Source organism: Macaca mulatta, chromosome 15, assembly GCF_049350105.2.
Source record: "Macaca mulatta isolate MMU2019108-1 chromosome 15, T2T-MMU8v2.0, whole genome shotgun sequence".
Classification (NCBI taxonomy): domain Eukaryota; kingdom Metazoa; phylum Chordata; class Mammalia; order Primates; family Cercopithecidae; genus Macaca; species Macaca mulatta.
The window spans coordinates 96,947,522-96,970,936 of NC_133420.1; the positions used below are offsets into that span (position 1 = coordinate 96,947,522).

The 23,415-nt window shown below is 42.4% G+C and overlaps 1 pseudogene across 1 annotated transcript; it reads right to left on the bottom strand.

The window, feature by feature from the left end:
- Positions 1–11,879: 11,879 nt before the first annotated feature.
- On the bottom strand, positions 11,880–23,172 carry LOC100425011 (bcl-2-like protein 12; annotated as a pseudogene). The gene is made up of 4 exons (XR_013404972.1): positions 22,935–23,172; positions 17,479–17,576; positions 16,635–16,679; positions 11,880–12,845 (listed from the first exon to the last, which is right to left on the bottom strand). The product of XR_013404972.1 is annotated as a bcl-2-like protein 12 (transcript).
- Between the last annotated feature and the right edge of the window lie 243 nt (positions 23,173–23,415).

Consider the following 23,415-nt stretch of genomic DNA (forward strand, 5'->3'; position numbering starts at 1 on the left):
CGCAGTGTCAGTCTTCAGCCACTAAGCCGAAAAGATCTGGGAAGGATTCAGTCAGAGACCCTTGGGCCAGAGTTCCAGGGGCTCTGGGAGTGGCTGCTGGGTGAGTTGGACAGTCCAATTTCCAGTGGGGTCCTGCACAGATGGGACATGGCTTGGGGGGAATCATGGGCTGCGGGCATTCCTTGGCCCAGTGGCCAGATTTCCAGTACTTGAAGCAAGATCCTGTGGGAGGAGGTCCTGGAGGAACACCTGGCCGCTGTGGTTTAGACTTTTTGAAGTTCTTGTGTGCTGAAGAGTGGTTGGGGTTTGTCTCACAGTGGAGGCAAGTAATTGCAACTCAGAAATACGTTGCTGCTTGACTGCCTCTTCTCTATTATTGTATACCTTGAAGGCGAGTTTAATTCAGTCCTGTTGTGGGGTATGAGGGCTGGAATCTACCTTTTGGAGCTTTTTCTAATGTTGGGAGCAGATTGGGTAATAAAATGCACATTGAGAATAAGATGGCCTTCTGGCCCCTCTGGGTCTAGGGTGGTAAAGCGTCTAAGGGTTGTTGCCAAACGCGCGATGGACTGGGCTGGGTTTTTGTATTTGATGAAAAAGAGCCTAAATGCTAACTGATTTGGGAGAGGTCGGCTTAAAAAAAAAAAAAAAGCATTAACCTTGACTATGCCTTCAGCTCCAGCCACCTCTCTAAGAAGACATTGTTGGGCAGGTGGGGGAGGGCTAGTCACAGAACGAAACTGTAAGCTGGACCAGGTGTGAGGAGGGGAGGTGATAGAAGGATTATAGGGTAGGGGAGTGGAGACTGAGGAAGAATTGGGACCTGGCTTGGCCTGGCTTGAGGAGGAGTGGAGAGGTTAGATGGGTCCATAGAAAAGGAGGATTCAAAGGACTCAAAGCTTGGGGTGGAGACTGAAGGAACAGACAGGAGAGAAAGAAGAAAGATTTGGGACGAGTGGCATTGGGAGCAGAGTAGGGAGGGACAGATGTGTAAAGAATGCCTGGACATCAGGCACCTCAGATGATTTGCCCATTTTTCGACAAAAATTATCTGGATCTTGTAGGATGGAGAAATCAAAGTGCCATTTTCTGGCCATTTAGAACCATTGTCGAGGTTGTATTGGGGCCAGGCAGTGTTGCAGAATAAAATAAGACACTTAGGTTTTAGGTCAGGTGAGAGTTGAAGAGGTTTTAAGTTTTTTAGAACACAGGCTAAAGGAGAAGAAGGAGGAATGGCGAGTGGAAGGTTGCCCATAGTAAAAAGGTAAGTTTAGAAAAAAGAGATGGTAGAGACACGGAGAGAGGGCAGGTGGTACTTGCTACCAAGGTGAAGGGTCAAGGCAGGCATCCCCGCGGTGATCAGACACCTCTAGAATGTAGGTGAATAATCAGGCAGGCGTCCCTGCAGTGATTAGACACCAAGGGAAGACTGTCTTCCCGAGTCCATGACCGGCACCAGAGTTTTGAGTTCACAGATAAAATGCGTCTCCTCTGTCTCTACCAGAAAGGGAAAGGAACCGAAATTAAGGAAGGGAGAGATTGAAGGGTAGAGGGATAGCGAGAGAGGCTGCAGAAGAGAATAAAAAGAGGTCGCTTACCCGATTGAAAATTGGTGAGATGGTGGGCGGAGCAAGATGGCTGAATAGGAACAGCTCCAGTCTCCAACTCCCAGCGCGAGTGACACAGAAGACCGGTGATTTCTGCATTTTCAACTGAGGTACTGGGTTCATCTCACTGGGGAGTGCCGGACGATCGGTGCTGGTCAGCTGCTGCAGCCCGACCAGCGAGAGCTGAAGCAGGGCGAGGCATTGCCTCACCTGGGAAGCGCAAGGGGGAAGGGAATCCCTTTTCCTAGCCAGGGGAACTGAGACACACAACACCTGGAAAATCGGGTAACTCCCACCCCAATACTGCGCTTTAAGCAAACAGGCACACCAGGAGATCATATCCCACACCTGGCCGGGAGGGTCCCACACCCACGGAGCCTCCCTCATTGCTAGCACAGCAGTCTGTGATCTACGGGCAAGGCAGCAGCGAGGCTGGGGGAGGGGCGCCTGCCATTGCTGAGGCTTAAGTAGGTAAACAAAGCTGCTGGGAAGCTCAAAGTGGGTGGAGCTCACAGCAGCTCAAGGAAACCTGCCTGTCTCTGTAGACTCCACCTCTGGGGACAGGGCAATAACAAACACAGCCGAAACCTCTGCAGACGCAAACGACTCTGTCTGACAGCTTTGAAGAGAGCAGTGGATCTCCCAACACGGAGGTTGAGATCTGAGAAGGGACAGACTCCTTGCTCAAGTGGGTCCCTGACCCCTGAGTAGCCTAACTGGGAGACATGCCCCACTAGGGGCAGTCTGACACCCCACACCTCACAGGGTGGAGTACACCCCTGAGAGGAAGCTTCTAAAGCAAGAATCAGACAGGTACACTCGCTGTTCAGAAATATTCTATCTTCTGCAGCCTCTGCTGCTGATACCCAGGCAAACAGGGTCTGGAGTGGACCTCAAGCAATCTCCAACAGACCTACAGCTGAGGGTCCTGACTGTTAGAAGGAAAACTATCAAACAGGAAGGACACCTACACCAAAACCCAATCAGTACATCACCATCATCAAAGACCAGAGGCAGATAAAACCACAAAGATGGGGAAAAAGCAGGGCAGAAAAGCTGGAAATTCAAAAAATAAGAGCGCATCTCCCCCGGCAAAGGAGCGCAGCTCATCGCCAGCAACGGATCAAAGCTGGACGGAGAATGACTTTGACGAGATGAGAGAAGAAGGCTTCAGTCCATCAAATTTCTCAGAGCTAAAGGAGGAATTACGTACCCAGCGCAAAGAAACTAAAAATCTTGAAAAAAAAGTGGAAGAATTGATGGCTAGAGTAATTAATGCAGAGAAGGTCCTAAACGAAATGAAAGAGATGAAAACCATGACACGAGAAATACGTGACAAATGCACAAGCTTCAGTAACCGACTCGATCAACTGGAAGAAAGAGTATCTGCGATTGAGGATCAAATGAATGAAATGAAGTGAGAAGAGAAACCAAAAGAAAAAAGAAGAAAAAGAAATGAACAAAGCCTGCAAGAAGTATGGGATTATGTAAAAAGACCAAATCTACGTCTGATTGGGGTGCCTGAAAGTGAGGGGGAAAATGGAACCAAGTTGGAAAACACTCTTCAGGATATCATCCAGGAGAACTTCCCCAACCTAGTAGGGCAGGCCAACATTCAAATCCAGGAAATACAGAGAACGCCACAAAGATACTCCTCGAGAAGAGCAACTCCAAGACACATAATTGCCAGATTCACCAAAGTTGAAATGAAGGAAAAAATCTTAAGGGCAGCCAGAGAGAAAGGTCGGGTTACCCACAAAGGGAAGCCCATCAGACTAACAGCAGATCTCTCGGCAGAAACTCTCCAAGCCAGAAGAGAGTGGGGGCCAATATTCAACATTCTTAAAGAAAAGAATTTTAAACCCAGAATTTCATATCCAGCCAAACTAAGTTTCATAAGTGAAGGAGAAATAAAATCCTTTACAGATAAGCAAATGCTTAGAGATTTTGTCACCACTAGGCCTGCCTTACAAGAGACCCTGAAGGAAGCACTAAACATGGAAAGGAACAACCGGTACCAGCCATTGCAAAAACATGCCAAAATGTAAAGACCATCGAGGCTAGGAAGAAACTGCATCAACTAACGAGCAAAATAACCAGTTAATATCATAATGGCAGGATCAAGTTCACACATAACAATCTTAACCTTAAATGTAAATGGACTAAATGCTCCAATTAAAAGACACAGACTGGCAAACTGGATCAAGAGTCAAGACCCATCAGTCTGCTGTATTCAGGAGACCCATCTCACACGCAGAGACATACATAGGCTCAAAATAAAGGGATGGAGGAAGATTTACCAAGCAAATGGAGAACAAAAAAAAGCGGGGGTTGCAATACTAGTCTCTGATAAAACAGACTTTAAACCATCAAAGATCAAAAGAGACAAAGAAGGCCATTACATAATGGTAAAGGGATCAATTCAACAGGAAGAGCTAACTATCCTAAATATATATGCACCCAATACAGGAGCACCCAGATTCATAAAGCAAGTCCTTAGAGACTTACAAAGAGACTTAGACTCCCATACAATAATAATGGGAGACTTCAACACTCCACTGTCAACATTAGACAGATCAACGAGACAGAAAGTTAACAAGGATATCCAGGAATTGAACTCATCTCTGCAGCAAGCAGACCTAATAGACATCTATAGAACTCTCCACCCCAAATCAACAGAATATACATTCTTCTCAGCACCACATCATACTTACTCCAAAATCGACCACGTAATTGGAAGTAAAGCACTCCTCAGCAAATGTACAAGAACAGAAATTATAACAAACTGTCTCTCAGACCACAGTGCAATCAAACTAGAACTCAGGACTAAGAAACTCAATCAAAACTGCTCAACTACATGGAAACTGAACAACCTGCTCCTGAATGACTACTGGGTACATAACGAAATGAAGGCAGAAATAAAGATATTCTTTGAAACCAATGAGAACAAAGATACAACATACCAGAATCTCTGGGACACATTTAAAGCAGTGTGTAGAGGGAAATTTATAGCACTAAATGCCCACAAGAGAAAGCAGGAAAGATCTAAAATTGACACTCTAACATCACAATTAAAAGAACTAGAGAAGCAAGAGCAAACACATTCGAAAGCTAGCAGAAGGCTAGAAATAACTAAGATCAGAGCAGAACTGAAGGAGATAGAGACACAAAAAACTCTCCAAAAAATCAATGAATCCAGGAGTTGGTTTTTTGAAAAGATCAACAAAATTGACAGACCACTAGCAAGACTAATAAAGAAGAAAAGAGAGAAGAATCAAATCGACGCAATTAAAAATGATAAAGGGGATATCACCACCGACCCCACAGAAATACAAACTACCATCAGAGAATACTATAAACACCTCTACGCAAATAAACTGGAAAATCTAGAAGAAATGGATAATTTCCTGGACACTTACACTCTCCCAAGACTAAACCAGGAAGACGCTGAATCCCTGAATAGACCAATAGCAGGCTCTGAAATTGAGGCAATAATTAATAGCCTACCAACCAAAAAAAGTCCAGGACCAGATGGATTCACAGCTGAATTCTACCAGCGGTACAAGGAGGAGTTGGTACCATTCCTTCTGAAACTATTCCAATCAATAGAAAAAGAGGGAATCCTCCCTAACTCATTTTATGAGGCCAACATCATCCTGATACCAAAGCCTGGCAGAGACACAACAAAAAAAGAGAATTTTAGACCAATATCCCTGATGAACATCGATGCAAAAATCCTCAATAAAATACTGGCAAACCGGATTCAGCAACACATCAAAAAGCTTATCCACCATGATCAAGTGGGCTTCATCCCTGGGATGCAAGGCTGGTTCAACATTCGCAAATCAATAAACATAATCCAGCATATAAACAGAACCAAAGACAAGAACCACATGATTATCTCAATAGATGCAGAAAAGGCTTTTGACAAAATTCAACAGCCCTTCATGCTAAAAACGCTCAATAAATTCGGTATTGATGGAATGTACCTCAAACTAATAAGAGCTATTTATGACAAACCCACAGCCAATATCATACTGAATGGGCAAAAACTGGAAAAATTCCCTTTGAAAACTGGCACAAGACAGGGATACCCTCTCTCACCACTCCTATTCAACATAGTGTTGGAAGTTCTGGCTAGGGCAATTAGGCAAGAGAAAGAAATCAAGGGTATTCAGTTAGGAAAAGAAGAAGTCAAACTGTCCCTGTTTGCAGATGACATGATTGTATATTTAGAAAACACCATTGTCTCAGCCCAAAATCTCCTTAAGCTGATAAGCAACTTCAGCAAAGTCTCAGGATACAAAATTAATGTGCAAAAATCACAAGCATTCTTATACACCAGTAACAGACAAACAGAGAGCCAAATCAGGAATGAACTTCCATTCACAATTGCTTCAAAGAGAATCAAATACCTAGGAATCCAACTTACAAGGGATGTAAAGGACCTCTTCAAGGAGAACTACAAACCACTGCTCAGTGAAATAAAAGAGGACACAAACAAATGGAAGAACATACCATGCTCATGGATAGGAAGAATCAATATCGTGAAAATGGCCATACTGCCCAAGGTAATTTATAGATTCAATGCCATCCCCATCAAGCTACCAATGAGTTTCTTCACAGAATTGGAAAAAACTGCTTTAAAGTTCATATGGAACCAAAAAAGAGCCTGCATCTCCAAGACAATCCTAAGTCAAAAGAACAAAGCTGGAGGCATCACGCTACCTGACTTCAAACTATACTACAAGGCTACAGTAACCAAAACAGCATGGTACTGGTACCAAAACAGAGATATAGACCAATGGAACAGAGCAGAGTCCTCAGAAATAATACCACACATCTACAGCCATCTGATCTTTGACAAACCTGAGAGAAACAAGAAATGGGGAAAGGATTCCCTATTTAATAAATGGTGCTGGGAAAATTGGCTAGCCATAAGTAGAAAGCTGAAACTGGATCCTTTCCTTACTCCTTATACGAAAATTAATTCAAGATGGATTAGAGACTTAAATGTTAGACCTAATACCATAAAAATCCTAGAGGAAAACCTAGGTAGTACCATTCAGGACATAGGCATGGGCAAAGACTTCATGTCTAAAACACCAAAAGCAACGGCAGCAAAAGCCAAAATTGACAAATGGGATCTCATTAAACTAAAGAGCTTCTGCACAGCAAAAGAAACTACCATCAGAGTGAACAGGTAACCTACAGAATGGGAGAAAATTTTTGCAATCTACTCATCTGACAAAGGGCTAATATCCAGAACCTACAAAGAACTCAAACAAATTTACAAGAAAAAAACAAACAACCCCATCAAAAAGTGGGCAAAGGATATGAACAGACATTTCTCAAAAGAAGACATTCATACAGCCAACAGACACATGAAAAAATGTTCATCATCACTGGCCATCAGAGAAATGCAAATCAAAACCACAATGAGATACCATCTCACACCAGTTAGAATGGCAATCATTAAAAAGTCAGGAAACAACAGGTGCTGGAGAGGATGTGGAGAAATAGGAACACTTTTACACTGTTGGTGGGACTGTAAACTAGTTCAACCATTATGGAAAACAGTATGGCGATTCCTCAAGGATCTAGAACTAGATGTACCATATGACCCAGCCATCCCATTACTGGGTATATACCCAAAGGATTATAAATTATGCTGCTATAAAGACACATGCACTCGTATGTTTATTGCAGCACTATTCACAATAGCAAAGACTTGGAATCAACCCAAATGTCCATCAGTGACAGATTGGATTAAGAAAATGTGGCACATATACACCATGGAATACTATGCAGCCATCAAAAAGGATGAGTTTGCGTCCTTTGTAGGGACATGGATGCAGCTGGAAATCATCATTCTTAGCAAACTATCACAAGAACAGAAAACCAAACACCGCATGTTCTCACTCATAGGTGGGAACTGAACAATAAGATCACTTGGACTCAGGAAGGGGAACATCACACACAGGGGCCTATCATGGGGAGGGGGGAGGGGGGAGGGATTGCATTGGGAGTTATACCTGATGTAAATGGTGAGTTGATGGGTGCAGCACACCAACATGGCACAAGTATACATATGTAACAAACCTGCACGTTATGCACATGTACCCTACAACTTAAAGTATAATAATAATAAATAAATTAAAAAAAAAAAAAAGAAAATTGGTGAGATGTTCCTTGGGCTGGTCTGAGGACCCGAGGTTGCAGGTGCATCTCCTCAAGGAGAGAGGGCGAGGACAGGGGACCAGTCTCCCGAAGGAGTCCCCCTGTCCCGGGTCTTTGGCACCAAATGTTACACGAGTCTGTGTGAAGAGACCACCAAACAGGCTTTGTGTGAGCAATAAAGCTTTTTAATCACCCGGGTGCAGGCAGGCTGAGTCTGAAAAAGAAGTCAGCAAAGGGAGAATAGGGGTGGAGCAGTTTTATAGGATTTGGGTAGGTAGTGGAAAAGTACACTTAAAGGTGGTTAGCTCTTTCAGGCAGGCGTGGAGGTCACAAGGTGCAGGGTGGGGAGATCATGAGACTCATTGTCCTGGGAAGGAATGTCACAAGGTCGATTGATCAGTTAGGGTGGGGCAGGAACAAATCACAATGGAGAAATGCCATCTGTTAAGGCAGGAACGGGCTATTTTCACTTCTTTTGTGGTTCTTCAGTTGCTTCAGGCCATCTGGATGTATACGTGCAGGTCACAGGGGATATGATGGCTTAGCTTGGGCTCAAGAGGCCTGACAGTCTTAATATACTATCTAGTAATCAAATATTTTTACTGATGTGTAAACTAAGTTATTGACTTGAAAACTTATATCCATATAAAAACTTGTATGTGAATGTTTATAGCAGTTTTATTCATAATTGCTAAAATTATGGATGGAAGCAACCAAGATGTCCTTCAATACATGAATGGACAAACTGTGGCATATCAACACAATGGAATATTATTCAACAATAAAAGAAAATGAACTATCAAGCCACAAAAAGATATGGATGAATCTGAAGTACATATTGCTAAGTGAAAGAAGCCAGTATGATAAGGCTACACATTATATGATTCAAATTCAATGACATTCTGAAAAAGGCAAAACCATAGAGATAATAGAAAGATTAGTGGTTTCCAGGGGCTTAGGGAAAGGGGAAGAGGATTGAATAAGTGAAGCACAGGGGATTATTTACGACAGTGAAGCTATTCTATATAATACTGTAATCATGGTTACATAATTTTATGCATTTGTCAAAACCTATAGAACTTTGGAACACAAAGAGTGAACTTTAATGTATGTGAGACTTTAACAAATCGTTTAGGGGATTGGAGGTTTCCAGGATGAAATGCAAAATTATGACAAAATAAGCTAACTGTATTACAAATGTATTAAAACAACCTCACTGAGGAGTGTGAAGGAAAAATGGTGGTGACCTAAACAACTTTAGAAATGAATGGAGACTGTGAGAGTAAAGGCTATAAAGGAGCCTGTAACATAAGCATGCTACTCTAGCTGATAAAGTTGTTTCTGTGGAAGTACAGGTTAGCAACTCTGACTCTGCTATACATGCATACGAGAATTGAGCAATTAAGTAAATGGATGGATAATGGGGAGAGCCAAGTTTCTCACTGTTGGTGTGGGAGGTTACAGATAAGCAAAACGAGGAGGCTGGAATCATCTATGAGGTAATGGATAATAGTTGGAGACATCATATCAACTCCTATTAGCTTATTATAGATATTGATGGTTACATATAGAAATATTTATAGATGTGTGTATTTATATCGATATGGGTTAATATATGCGCACGTATTTCCTTGCTCTGTCAGTTGAGAAGGTCTAGAGTTAATGACACCCCAGTAGCAATGAGTATACCTAGCACCAAGCTCTTGGTTTCTAATATTATTCTCCAACTAAATGAACCACAGCTTGGATAACTGGCTGATTCTAGGATGACAGAAGAAAATATAGAAGGTGTGCATGGAGCATCTTGTATGCCAAAAAGTAAGGAAGTTCCAGGAAAAAAAAAAAAAAGCCCTCACACACATGCACACACACAAAACAAAGGGGATATGTCAAAGGGTCATAGAGCCAACTAAAAGAACTACCAGTAGCCAAAGTTGGAACATTGAAATAAATATATATACATCCATGCTGATGTGAGTACATTATTGAATAAATAAATAAATGAAGAATAGGCAAATTTCCTGTGCTAAATACTTCTAATTTATGTGGATATTCTGCTCTCAAGGAAGTAGAACATAACTCCCCCATTCCTTAAGTGTGGGTTAAACATACTCGCTTTATTCCAAAAAGTACAATATGGAAAGGTGGAAAAAGAGTAACTTTATACTAAAGAAACCTGACATACATTACTTTAGCCAGGTGATCAAGGTTAACATCAATGTCATGTTGACAGTATGTGCCCTTGATCAGATGTGATGAGAATGACACTTTACTTCTATGGTATTCTTCCCAAAAGCACATAATCACAGTCTAATAATGAGAAAAACATCAGCCAAACCCCAACTGAGGGACATTCAATAAAATATCTGACCAGTATTCCTCAAAAAAAGTCAAGGTCATCAGACACAAGGAAAATCTGAGAACTGTTACAGTTAAGAAGAACCTAAAACATCATGATAACCAAATGTACTGGGGTTTTCCAGATGAAATCTTGGAAAAGGAAAAAGGATATTAGGGAAAATCTAAGGACACATGAATAAATTACAGACTTTAGTTAATGATAATGTATCAGTATTGTCTCATTAATTGCAGGAAATGTACCATGCTCATGTAAGGTGTTATTAGTAGGGGAAATTGGATGTGGCATATATGGAAACTTCCTTATTACCTTTTCAATTTTTCTGTAAACTTAAAACTGTTCTAAAATAAAGCATTTATTTTTTTAAAAATTACAATGCCTAGGTATCACCCCTGAGATACTGATTTAGTTGATCTGAGGTGTGGCCTGACCCTTGGGACTTTTAAACACCTCCCAGGTGTTTCTAATTTGTCTCCGGCAAACCACTATTCCTTCCTTCTGCTCTTTTGTTTAATTATAATAAATGCTCTGACCTTATCCCTGATAAAAATAGCAGTGTGCCTTAATGATTTTGGTTGTTTGAATGCAGCAGTTCTTTAAATGTACAGCCAGTGATATGGAACTTAGTGATATTTCCCATTAAATAGAAAATCTTGTCCAGGAAGCTTAAAATGCCATAAAGAGTTTAGGTAAAGAGACGATGAAGGGCAGATTATGCTAAATGTATTGTCGGTTTAAATCTGTACGTGGTGGGAATGCCTTTATTTTCTCCCTGCCATGCTATTCCATATGTATTTGGAGATGAGACATCTCCTAAATTTTAAGTGCAGACGGTTTAGCTTTAATTAGGTAGTAGATTTATTCTTCAGGGTTTGATTGTGACAAATGAGATAAAAGCATTACCTGCTGGCAAATGAAGCTTAAAGGTTCAGGAACCACAAACTGAACCGAGCTGTCTATTTTTCTCCTGCAGGGAAGCTGGTCAGCCTGGGCTCTTGGAGATTGTATCTGGTGCTGAAGAGGACCGGCCCCCACAGTCAGTGAGGAAGGAATTTTACTGACCCAGCACCCAGATGAACTTTGGTGAGGAGAGGAGGTGAGGAGGTCAAGGAGCCTTGCTTTTTCTTTTTTTTTTTTTTTATTTTTTAATTTTTTATTTTTTTCCACCGCACCGGGTTTTTATTATTATATTATTTTGTTGAGACACAGTCTCACTCTGTCACCCAGGCTGGAGTGCAGTGGTGCGATCTCAGCTCACTGCAATCTCTGCCTCCCAGGTTCAAGCAATTCTCATGCCTCAATCTCCCAAGCAGCTGGGATTACAGGCACCTGTCACAAAGCCCAGCTAATTTATGTATTTTTTTTAGTAGAGACAGGGTTTCACCACGCTGGCCAGGCTGGTCTCAAACTCCTGACCTCAGGTGATCCACCTGCTTCGGGCTCCCAAAGTGCTGGGATTACAGGCGTGAGCCACCACACCTGACTCTGGCTAATTACTTTCAATTTTTGTAGAGATGGGGTCTTACTATGTTGTCCAGGCTGGTCTTGAACTCCTGGCCTCAAATGATTCTCCTGCCTCGGCCTCCAAAAGTTCTGGGATTACAGGCATGAGCTACCTCTCCCGGCCTCTCCCTGAGTAACCTCAGTCACTGGTTTCACGCTCACAGTATTAGTGTACCAAGTCGTTGACGCCAGGCATAGCGTCCGCACTCATCACTGCAGTCCTGGCATACAGCAAGGGCTCAACACAGAACGAACGCAGTGGAGCTGGGAGAATACCTGAGGTTTGAGAGGAACCTAAGAACCTCTATCACATGACAGTTGGGTAAAGTGAGGCCCGGAGAGAGAGGCTTCAATGGCTCACCCAGCCCACGTGGGCCTGGATCCACGGCGTGAAGCTGTGCACGTGCTCCATGCTGAATCCGGCCAGGGTGCCCTCCAGCCCGGCCATGCGCCGGCTTAGCTCCATGGCCAGGGCCAGGAGGGCCAGGGGGGCCAGGGGTTCCGGGGAAGGAGGCGGGGGCCCGGGGCATGCTTGGCTTGGTGAGAGTTGTCCTCCCGGCTACAGAACAGCTCCACCAGGCGGGCAAAAGAGCCGGAGGACAGGCGGACCAGCTTGCCGTGCCGGGCGGGGTCCGAGGCCAGCTTCTGGTTAATGACTTCTGCCTCCTCCTCCAGCAGGGCCACCAGCCTCCGCGGTATGGCCTCCTTCTCTGTGGGTGAGGGACCCCGTAATTCTGGACTAGGCGGAGATTTCAGTTGCTCTTGGACCAGCTGTTGCAGCCGCTGAATCACCAAGGCATAGAAGTCTGGAGTAGCTGGGCCAGGCTCTGAAGCATAGCAGGGGCGGATGGGCAGAAAGCAAGGCCGAGGGGACTCAGCGGGTGCTGCTCCTCGCCCCAGGGAGCAGGGAAGACATCTTCGAAGGCGGCTCAGGAAGTCTGTTGGCTCTTCTTGGGCAGGGCTGAGTGGACTTGGAACAGGAGACCCGGCAGCCTCACCACGCCTGAGGAAGGCAGCTAGGACCCTCAGCGTGTCTTCCCGGAGCCCCAGCTCTTCAAAGCCTGGTCCGGTGCCTCACCGCCGCCTCCTCTACTCAACCTGCCGCCGCCTCCACTCGTACAAACTTGATTAGTTCAACTTTCCCCCCGCCTGCGGACTGGGCCCGGTCGGTAACCGGCCCAAAGAAGAAAGGGAGCCTTGCTTTTTCACTTGCAATTATGGCACTTCCTTTGGACATGGTAAGTCTATATTTTTAGGCTTACATTTCTAGCTTAAATTCCTAACAGGCCAGGAAGATGGCTTCATGCACGTTAAGACATGCAAAAGATTTATTTTTCCTATGATTTTTCTTCCTCAAGTAGTCATTGGTAGGAATTCTTGCTTTTCGTTTACACCTGTAAGAATATTAACAGACCAGAAAACATGTGTTCATTGGCTCTTACACTATGTTAGGCACTGAAGCAGATAATTTAAAGGTTAAAAATATATAATAGTGGCTTTTTATTCATTCATCCAAGTAATATTTACTTGGATGCATATCATGTACCAGGCATCTGCTAGGGACTGGATATTAAAAAAAAATAATAAAACAAAATAACAGCCAAAAAAAAAAAAAAAAAAAACACTAAGCTAGATTGGGTCTCCTTTCTTAAGTTGTCTCCAGTCTAAAACCTTACTGTCTAAGTCAACGGTTCTCAATCCAGGGTGATTTTGCCCCCCAGAGGACATTTGACAGCGCCTGGGGAAATATTCAGTTACCACTGCTAGGAGGAATGGGGGATGCTATGGAATCTAATGGGTAGAAGCCAGCAATGCTGCTCAACATCTAATAAAATACAATTCAGCCCCCAACAACAAAGAAATTATCAGACCCAAATGTCGGTAGTGTCGAGGTTGAGAAATCTGGCAAACCCACTGGGCTCTTCCTTACACAGAGAGCACTTTCTCCATGTGTGAATTGAACAAAGCAAGCTTTAAAGCCACCTCCTGCCCTCCCTCTATTAGGTGGGTTTGGAATATTGAAGGGTCCCTCCCTAGCTGAGGGGAGAATACATGTTATCCCCACTTCCCACCATCACTTAGGTGGGGTGGCACTGTTCAGCAGAGGGTCAGCGATTCTATTGTCAGCCCAGACCAGAGACATGTCCTATTAAATAAGTCTGCCCGAGAGAGAGGACGTGAGACTCTTCCTCTCTATTGGAAGCAGCCAAACTTCTATAGTCAAGGCCGGTTAAGCACAAATCCTTTCAAACAATATTACTAAAAGACAATGAGACTCATAATTTAAGCATAGTATTTGCACCTAAATTGAAACTACCATAAAAAATTCTATTGTTTTACTTCTGTGTAAGTACTAACTCCAAAGTCTGAAAGAAAAAGTAACCTTACAGTCATGCTGTTCAATGTAGCTACTAGCCATGCTGCTGTTTAAATTAGTTGACATTAAATAAAATGTAAAATTTATTCGTCAGTTGCACTAGTCACATTTTAAGTGTTCACTAGCCATGTGACTACTGGCTACTGAATTGGACAGTATGGGTATAGGACATTTCTGTCATCACAGGAAGTTCTATTGGACAGCATTTTCTTATAAGGCTCCACTTCAAAGGATTCTTATCAATATGCACAGTTATTTCTTTAAAAAAGGCTTGTTTCCTAGCAACTGAGACACTGGGGCAATGCTTTGCATTATCTCATTATCATGGTCTGTTAGAAAGACACAGACATGTTCTGCTGGGGGGACCACCTCTCTTCTGACATGAAATTTTTGTGAAGGGTTTATGTAATAGACATGGGACAATGTGTCAGATGATTGAAACTATGATTTTCCAGAAGATGTAACAATGTAAAATTCAAATAGGTAACTCCTGTAAGGCATTTCTGATCTAAGTCAAGTGTGTATTGTTAAATATTAATTCCATTAAAGTATGTCAGCAGGGAATTAAGATATGTGACCCAAATATATTTCTTTTTAGTAGCTGAGTGTAATAGAGAAGTAGTGCTCAGTGCATCTCAACTGAAGAAGAGCTGGGATGAAGGGAAGAGAGGAGGTTCAGAATATTTGGAAAAGATTCTCCATGTTATTTTAATGTACCCAATCCAGGTAAGTATAGTGTAGAGATATGGAAAGGATAATTGATTTACCTTTCACTACTGTATGATTGTGGGGAGGGAGAAAGGCTGTGATTTTTAAAAGTCCCTCCCTTTAGAAATTTTGATTAAGTACAACTTTGAGTGGGGCTTAGATATTCACTCCATTCTCTGTTGCTGTCTTTCCTTTCAATGACCTACCTGTCTATCCCTCCCCACCTGGTTATTTAGGATGATCAACTGGCTTTAGAACAATGACCTTAGGCAATTGTTCCTAGTATCAAGAGTCTCTAGCAAACTTTTGCAGGCTGCATATCACAATCTATTCTTGGCTGCATTTTTTTGATCAGTGCCTGAAGTGATGATATGTGTGCTTACTAATCAAAGCAAGTGTCTCATGCACAGAGGATGCATTACCCAGAGAGGACACTCAACTGAAGAAATTCAGGAATCCATTTACTACTGTTGCTCAGGCTGAAAGGCACCCCACTTCCACAGAAAGGTTCGCTATGACTGTGTGAGCAGGGCTAAAAATGTTCCCCTAAAGGACCTATTCAAGCCATTGGATAACTCTTCATGTAGAGAACCTAGAGTTTGGTAATAGAGCTTTGTCCATTTTTGTTAATGTTAGAAAGCCATTACTAGCCATAGGGAAACCTATCAGGCCATCAGAATGACACCTTGCTCTGCTCATAGGTACAAAACTTCAACACTCTTCCGCCTTACCCTTATTTAAGTCTCAAACTTTCACATCATGTTTTCAAGATACGTTAGCCCTGAATGGGTTTATGTTTTTCACTTTCATTTTCTCAAGTTGATTTGGAATAGCCTTGCTCCATCCTTTTGTTTTCCTCATTCCTGGTTTCACATTTTCTCCTGGTAGAAATCTTTTCCCCCCGTAATATGTAAAATGTTGATCACTTGGAGTTTTTAAAGAATAAGGTGGAACTCACATCATTGTGTAACCATCCAGAATGTACATTCTTTTTGGTAGCATGATGTACAGCATATGACATTAGAACAAAATATCCCACCACCACAAGAAAATGTCCAACGTTAGCTTCCTCCTCTTTTTAAGGACCTAAGAGCCTGGTGGTTGATGATGGAAGAGATGAAACTGTGAAGAGACTGAAGAAGCTAGTTCATCAATACTTAAGAATCCATTTCTAAAAGATCTTAGTGAATATTTCTTCTTTGAGTCTACCTATGCCTGGGATGTCAAGAGGTATGAATTTCTCTAAGGTTCAGGGAGCCATTAAGGTTTGCCTTCTCAAGGTATCCAGCTAGACGGGGACGTGGATCTTAAAGCCATGTAGAATTTAGGCCTAACAGATGCACTAATACCTTGAAAATAAGGCAAGAAAGAATGAAGAAAGAACCCTAGAGTGGCCTGCTGAAGACTGCATCATCCATGAGTAAATATTGAGTGTCTGTTATGGACCAGGTCCTGAATGTGTTGGTGTAACATGAGAAAAAATATATATCTGGTCTTTGTCCCAGTTTCTGGTACAGAGCTCCTAAAACCTTTGGAAATTCCTGAGTGATAGAGTGTCTTTTGCATGCTAATGAGGTGACTAAAGAGGGCAGTGCTTAGATAGCTTCAGGATAAGGGTTGGTCGCCAGAGGAGCCAACCATCTGATTATAGGGTTAGAATTGTCAGCTCTGCCCTGCCTTCCTCCCCACCTCCAGAGAAGGGAGAGGGGCTGGAGACTGAGTTCAATCAGCAGTAGGAAATGCTTTAGTAAATCCTGTCTATGTGGTAACGATGTTTTCATAAAAACTCTGAATCAATAAGGCTAAGGGAGCCTCCTGGTTGGTGACTACATTGACATATTGGGAGTGTGTATTACCCAGAGACAGCATGGAAGAGCTGTGTCCCCTCCCTGCCCCATACCTTGTCCTGTGCATCACTTCCATTTGGATGCTCCTGAATTGTATCCTTTATAATAAAAGTATAATTGAAAGTAGATAGCTTTTCTGAGTCTGCTAGTCATTCTAGCAAACTATTGAACCTGGGGAGTTGTAGTGGAAACCCCCAAATTTGTGGTAGACTGGGCAGAAGTGCAGGCAGCCTGGAGACATCACGTACAGCTAGCATCTAAAGTGAGGGCTTCTTATAGAACCGAAGCCTTACTGTGTAGGGTCTAGGGTAACTCTGGGTAGCTAGTGTCTGAATCAAGTTGAATTGTTGCCACCCAGTTGGCTTCAGAGTGAGGCAGGAAAATAGGATCTGGAGGCAGGGGACATAAGACCCATTCACACTTCAGCTATGACAGGTAATATCCTCTCCATAGGGTGTACACTGAGTAAACGACTTTGTAATTTTACTTCCTCCTCTCCATTTATGTAGGGCATACACCAAGTAACCAATGGAATTGTCTAGAGGGTATTTAAACTCCTAAAAATTCTGTAACAGGGCCTTTGAGCCCCTACGCTCAGGCCCACTCCCGCACTATGGAATGTACTTTCATTTTCAATAAATCCCTTCATTCCTTCCTTGTTTTGTGCGTTTTGTCCAATTCTTTGTTCAAGATGCCCAGAACCTAGACAGCCTCCACTGGTAACAAGAGAAGCAGAGAATTCATTGGTATTGGAATGATATAGCTGGGAATAAAGTGGTGAACAGGAGTAGACATCTTTCTACTCTCAGAATTTACAAGTAGTATCCCAATGAGTTTGTTGGGGTTATTTAGCACTATGCTACATATTGTCCAGTCACCCCCTCCAAATCTACTCACCCTGGTCTTTAGAGGCTGACCCTCATGGAACACATTAATGGGCACTCTTTCTTTCTGTCTGTAATTGGATTTGAACAATGGGGTGTCCTGAGAGGAAACTGAAGTGAGGGAGGTAAGTAAAATCAGGGTATTGGGCTCTCCTCTCAACATGACTTTCTTCTTCCCGATTCTGGCAACTCCTCCTTATCTCCTTGTGCATAAGGGTGGTGTAAGCACTTCAGCTTCTAATCTTCAGTTTTTACCTGCAAACCCTTGTGGTTCTATTACATCTTGTATACACCCTTGTAAAAAATTCCTTATTAAATAAACCTTCTTTGAATTATCCTAATATGAGTGTTCTTTCTCACTGGGATCCTGACTGATGCAAGCACTGTCCATTTAAATGGTGGATATATGTTTGCAAAGTATGTTGAGTTTTATTTTAGTATACTTGATGCTAAGCCAGCTGTTCAGCTACTTAAGAAGGTGACCCTGGTTTGCAATGATAAAATTGTATTATAGAGTAGGATGCTTATCTTCCTATTTCTTTTGGCAGGAAAGTATATATTCAATGAGGTATAGAGAAGGGGAGCTAGAACATTAGTTCTGTTTTATAGCATTTAGAATTACAATTTCTGTTGCCAAAATGTTCCTCTTACCCATTATGATTCTGACATTAATACTATATTCCAGGCTTTGAAGAAGCATTAATAGTTTGGGATTTTACCAAGATAATACTTGCTGATGAGAGGTTGATAAATGTTGCAAAAAGTCCTTGTCATTAACTGTTCTATTGGTGAGAAGGAACAGGATAGTAACACTCAGAAGTTTAATAGTTGTGCCTGAAACGTTTTCTTTCAGGATAAACATTTGAGTGACAGAGAGTCCAGAAATGGGTTGTGAAGAGAGCACAAAATGTGTGCTTTTATTATTTGTTTGACAGAGGTTCCACCATGGAGAACCGCATCATAAAATTTACATTTGTTATTGATCTTTTTGCCTGAGCCCCACCCTAGCACCTCCATTAGAATCTGTTAGAAGTCAGTTTTTCCAGATGATGAATTCCTTGTAAAAAGAGATGAACTGAGTTTGTAGCCTTTCACAGGAGACTATGAGCCTCCTTTCCTCCTTATTTTGCTTACTAAAGTCATTACTGAATTATAAATTAGGGTGGCCAGATGGGATAATCAAAGCTGGTTTCAACCCATCTATAATCCATTGATCTGTAGATAAGACGGAAAGCTTTTCTCAGAAGATGGTACTTGTGCACATCTCAAGAGAGTTGGAGAGAGGCTACCTGTATCATTGATCACTAACCTTTATAGATAAAAGCAATTCCAAAGGCCATCTACCCCCTAATGCTATAGACAAGGAGACTGAGACCCTGAGATATTAAAAGACTTACCCAGGAAAACAGCTGCATTAATTTGTCAGGGTTGCCATAACAAAGTATCACGAACTGGGTGGCTTAAACAACAGGACTTTACTGTCTCACACAGCTCTGGAGATGGAGCATCCACAGGTCAAAGGGTTGGCAGGATTGGCTCCTTCTGAGGCTGTAAGGAAAGGATGTGTTCCAGGGCTCTCTCTTTGGCTTGTACATGGCCATCTTCTCCCTGTCTCTCTTCACATTATCTTCCCTCTTTGCATGTTTGTATTCAAATTTCCTCTTCTTATAAGGACACCAGTCATACTGGATTAGGGCTTACTCTAATGACCTTATTTGAACTTGATTGCCCCTGTAAAGACCTCTCTTCCAAAGAAGATCACATTCTGAGGTACTGAGGGTTAGGACTTCAACATATGAATTTTTTGGTGGACACAGTCCAACCCCTAAGCACATCAACTATCTGAAAACTGACTAGAATCTTGGTCCTCTGATGCTCTTGTTCATTTTTTTCCTATTACACTACTATGCCTTTTCATATTATTGTTCGCGTTGCTACAGAGACCATTCCTTCTTTCACAGAACTAAGAGACAGGGATGTGGTTAAAACCTGAACTTTTCTCAGACACTTCAGATGATTCCATTTAGAGGAGTATAAGGCCAAAGTAAATTCAGAGAAGTTATGATCCTTATTAATATAACCTGAACATACTCCTCTTGGGGATAAAGATAAACAATGATTTTTTTTTTTGTATTATCACATGGCTATTAATGTTGAACCTTTAGAGTTAGACACAAAATTCTCTCAGACTTATTTTATGAATTGCAGTTTATATTATTAAATTCTGATGATAAATGAGTTTGTTCAGTTATTCTCTTCTTTGACTTGACTTTCTCTACCCTTGAAAAATAGCCTGCCAGGAAAAGGAGCTTTTGTTTCTGGATGGCCTACAGATGAAGCTTTGGCAGAACCATTGTCAATCCAGGCATTTAATTCTCCTGAAATCATGTTGTCAGTTCAGGGATGCTTGAAGCATATGAAGTTTAGGTGGCAACGGAATCAGTGCCAGATATTTAGGGATATGTTTGCATATAGGTAGGCAGGATATTTTTATGTTGTGCCAAGTGGTCTTTTTGGGAAAGTGGATCTAGACAAGACAAATAACTGTTTAATTCATGTCAGGTCACTGAAGTCAGTGTGGCTTATTACCCTCACATCAACCAAAATTGCTTGGATTAAAGGTTGGAACAGAAGAAAACTAATAGTGTATTCAACTCTCCAGTAATGACTTCATTCTTCCCATTCTCACATGGCCTAAAATGCTTATTTTCAAGGAGGGGAACCTAATGCTGAGAGAAATAACATGATTAGTCCAAGAACACAGTATACTCCCCCCATACAGCAAGGTGCTTCTGCCCAGCATAGCAGCTGTAATGCAGGACTCGGGTGCTGTGTGCTAAGTGGCAGTTCTAACTATCTAGCAATATTTACTAGGGAACACCTAAGTTCAGGCCTTACCTACTAAACCAAGTCACAGAATATGTCTCTTGGTACTTACGGGTAGGAGGTTTTAGGATGTACCCCTGCACTCCTTCCCACCAGCAGTGTCTCCCAAAGCTCATCTCTTAGATTATCAGTCTTTCATATATGTCAAGAAAAAAACTTTCATTAAGTGATTAAATAAATTTGGAAAATGCCACATGCTGCATCCCTTTCTTAGATATTCATCATGCATGTTAGAATATTGACAGCTTTGCAGTGTCTGGCAATGAAAAAGCCGTTTAACTTTCTTTAACCAGGTGTTCCCAAAAGTTATCTGACAGAACCATTTGTTCACGTAAAACCTGTAAGTTACAAGCAACACATTTTGAGAAACCCTGTCTAAAATTTGCATAAGTTGGGGAAAGATACACATTAACAAAGAATTTAGATCAGGTTTAGAGATGACAGAGCAAGAAATCTGTGGAGATATCCTTGTAGAACAGGTGAGTGATAATCCTTGTAATCTGCCCCAAAATATTCCTTGTGGCTATTAGCAGGAAGGGAATCCTAAGCTGGGCTGGGCAGGCTTTACACATTATAGTCTTTCCTCATTGTGGGGGATGACTGTGTGAGGGGGTGTGGATGACTGTGTGAATGTATTTGTGTTTGACCTAGATAATCAGGTGGTTTAGAAAAGAAAAAGAGCACTGGGCTAATGATCAGAAGGTACAGTGTGTTTTTTGCCTTTGTCATGGACTTGTGATGTGATATCTCAGCAGTCCCAGTGCTCCACTAGTTAGCGTGGATGATGATGTACAACCTCCATCCCTCTGTACAACACAGGCCTTTAGTGTCCAAAGGCCTCTGTGTTCACTTGGGATCTCAGCAAATGCTGTCTGAACGTGAAAGAGAAAAGGAGGATGTTGTCGGGCTGATGACGTAATGTCTACAATGTTCCGGTCACCTCAGGAGGAGCAGAGGGTTTGGTGCAAAGGGCCCTGCTGTTCCTGAGGGAGGTGTGAATGACTGTCTGACACCCTATATTAAACCATGCAGCACAGCCTGATTGGGCCACGCAGAATGTTTGTAGTTAGACGCTCCTGTAACAAAGACACTTTGGTTTTAAACGACAGAAATCACCTTGAACTTGCTTCAGAAAAGAAGACACTTTTAGGGTAGTAAAATACTTAAGCATCTGATAAAATTTAAAGAATTTAAACAACCACATCTCAAGAAAGTTCAGAAACACAATGGTGCAGGGGATCTCCCTTTTTCTCTGTGTCTGTGTCTCAGCTGTAATTCTTGGCAAAGAGAAGTATATAGGCCTAATTATCAGTCAAATCCCCCTCTAGTTCATTTAGCTATAGTATAGCTAACAGCCATGTCTCTCTCATTTTTCCTATTAGAATCCCAATTTGTTCAGGACAGTGTGACAATAGCTTGATCTCAGGGAAGATACATTCCCACCCCCGTCTCCGAGGATGAATTGTGATAGTCTAAACCAGTCATAGTAATCCCATTTCTCTTTGTCAGTAATTGGATGAGAGTGGCATTGTGACCCAATTCTAATGTAGAAGATATAAATAGAAGTTCGTTGGATATGATTCTGGGAAAGCTTCTGTCTTTCTTATAAAAAAGGAACAACAGATTTCCCAGGCATGGCTCTGACTCCTTTTGCTTTTCTCCTCTGGAATGCAGGCATGATGCCTGGTGATTCAGCAGCCATCTTGTAACCATGATGTGACAAGTACGAGAGGAAAGGCGTGTGCTAAGAATAGAAGACACAAAGGAGAAAGAGCCAAGGTCCCTGTATGGTTGAACTGCCGCACTGGCTCTGGACAGCATCTCTCCTGATTTATTCTTATTTGAGAAAAATGAAAACCTATTTGGTGATATCACAGTGTATTTTAATAGGTTGTTGTTATTGTTGCCTTTGCCTGCAACCAAAAACATTCCTAAGTGAGAGAATTATATAGAAGAAGAGGGGATGGCACCTACAATGGTTAGATATTCAAAAGTATCTACCAAAGCCACCCTGGAGTCTTGAAATCTCACCAGTGCTTTAAAGCATAGAGAGAAACGCTGTTCATGCCACTGCACACCTGTCCTAGATAGAATTAACTAATTCTACTGATATTTATTGATTCTGCATTATCTGCTTGACATTTTTCTAGGTGCTGAGCATTGATTGGTGAAGACAGAGAGGGTCTTGGTTCTAATTGAGCTCACATTCTAAAAGAGAAAATAGAAAATAAACATGAAAAACAAATGAATGGGATTACTTCAGAAATTGAAAAGGTCTATAAAAAATACAAAACAGGGTGTGTGATAGAGGGTTGGGGAGGCTGTGTCCGTGGAAGGCCTAAGAAAGTGATATTTGAAATGAAACTTGAGTTACAGAAGGGAGCCAGCTGTGCAAGGCTGAGGACCAAGTATTTCAGGAGGGAACAGCCAAGGCAGAAATGAGCATGGCCTGCTGGAGACCCAGAATGAACTGATAGTGGGTTCCCACTGCATAAGGCCTGGGGAGGCTGCCCATGCTCATCTCATGGTAATGTGCCAGCAACTCAGCCCACTGGCATCATGATGAATCTTGAGGCTGCTAACCAGGTTTCATGTTGCATAGGTGAACTGTCCCATCACCTGCTTGAGGCTGGCAGAGCCCAGGGGGTGAGACCACTGGGGGTGGTCTATGCAGTGGACTCTGACCAGACTGACTGATCCCCTCATGTTCTTTCTCTTTGAGAATGGATCCATCATTCCCAGCCACAGCTCCTATGCTCCCCAGGGGACTAGCTTCCCTTGGAATGGGGTCAGCCCTGCTCTGGAGGGACTGGGAGAGCATTCAGCTAGCACACAGCTGCTACAGGACCACGCTCCAGTTAACATTGTCTAGCGCTTGAGAGTCCCCTGTGTAGAGACCCTGCAGAGAGGCAGGAAACCTGTGAGAGCCCTGGGCTGGTCATACCTGACATCAGCTTCAAGTGATACTTATCAGTGAAGCAGTCACATGAGATCACAAAGCTAGAAGCTCCCTCAAAGGTCACATTGTCCTGCATTCCTCGTGTGTCTGGCTCTACCCGGAACA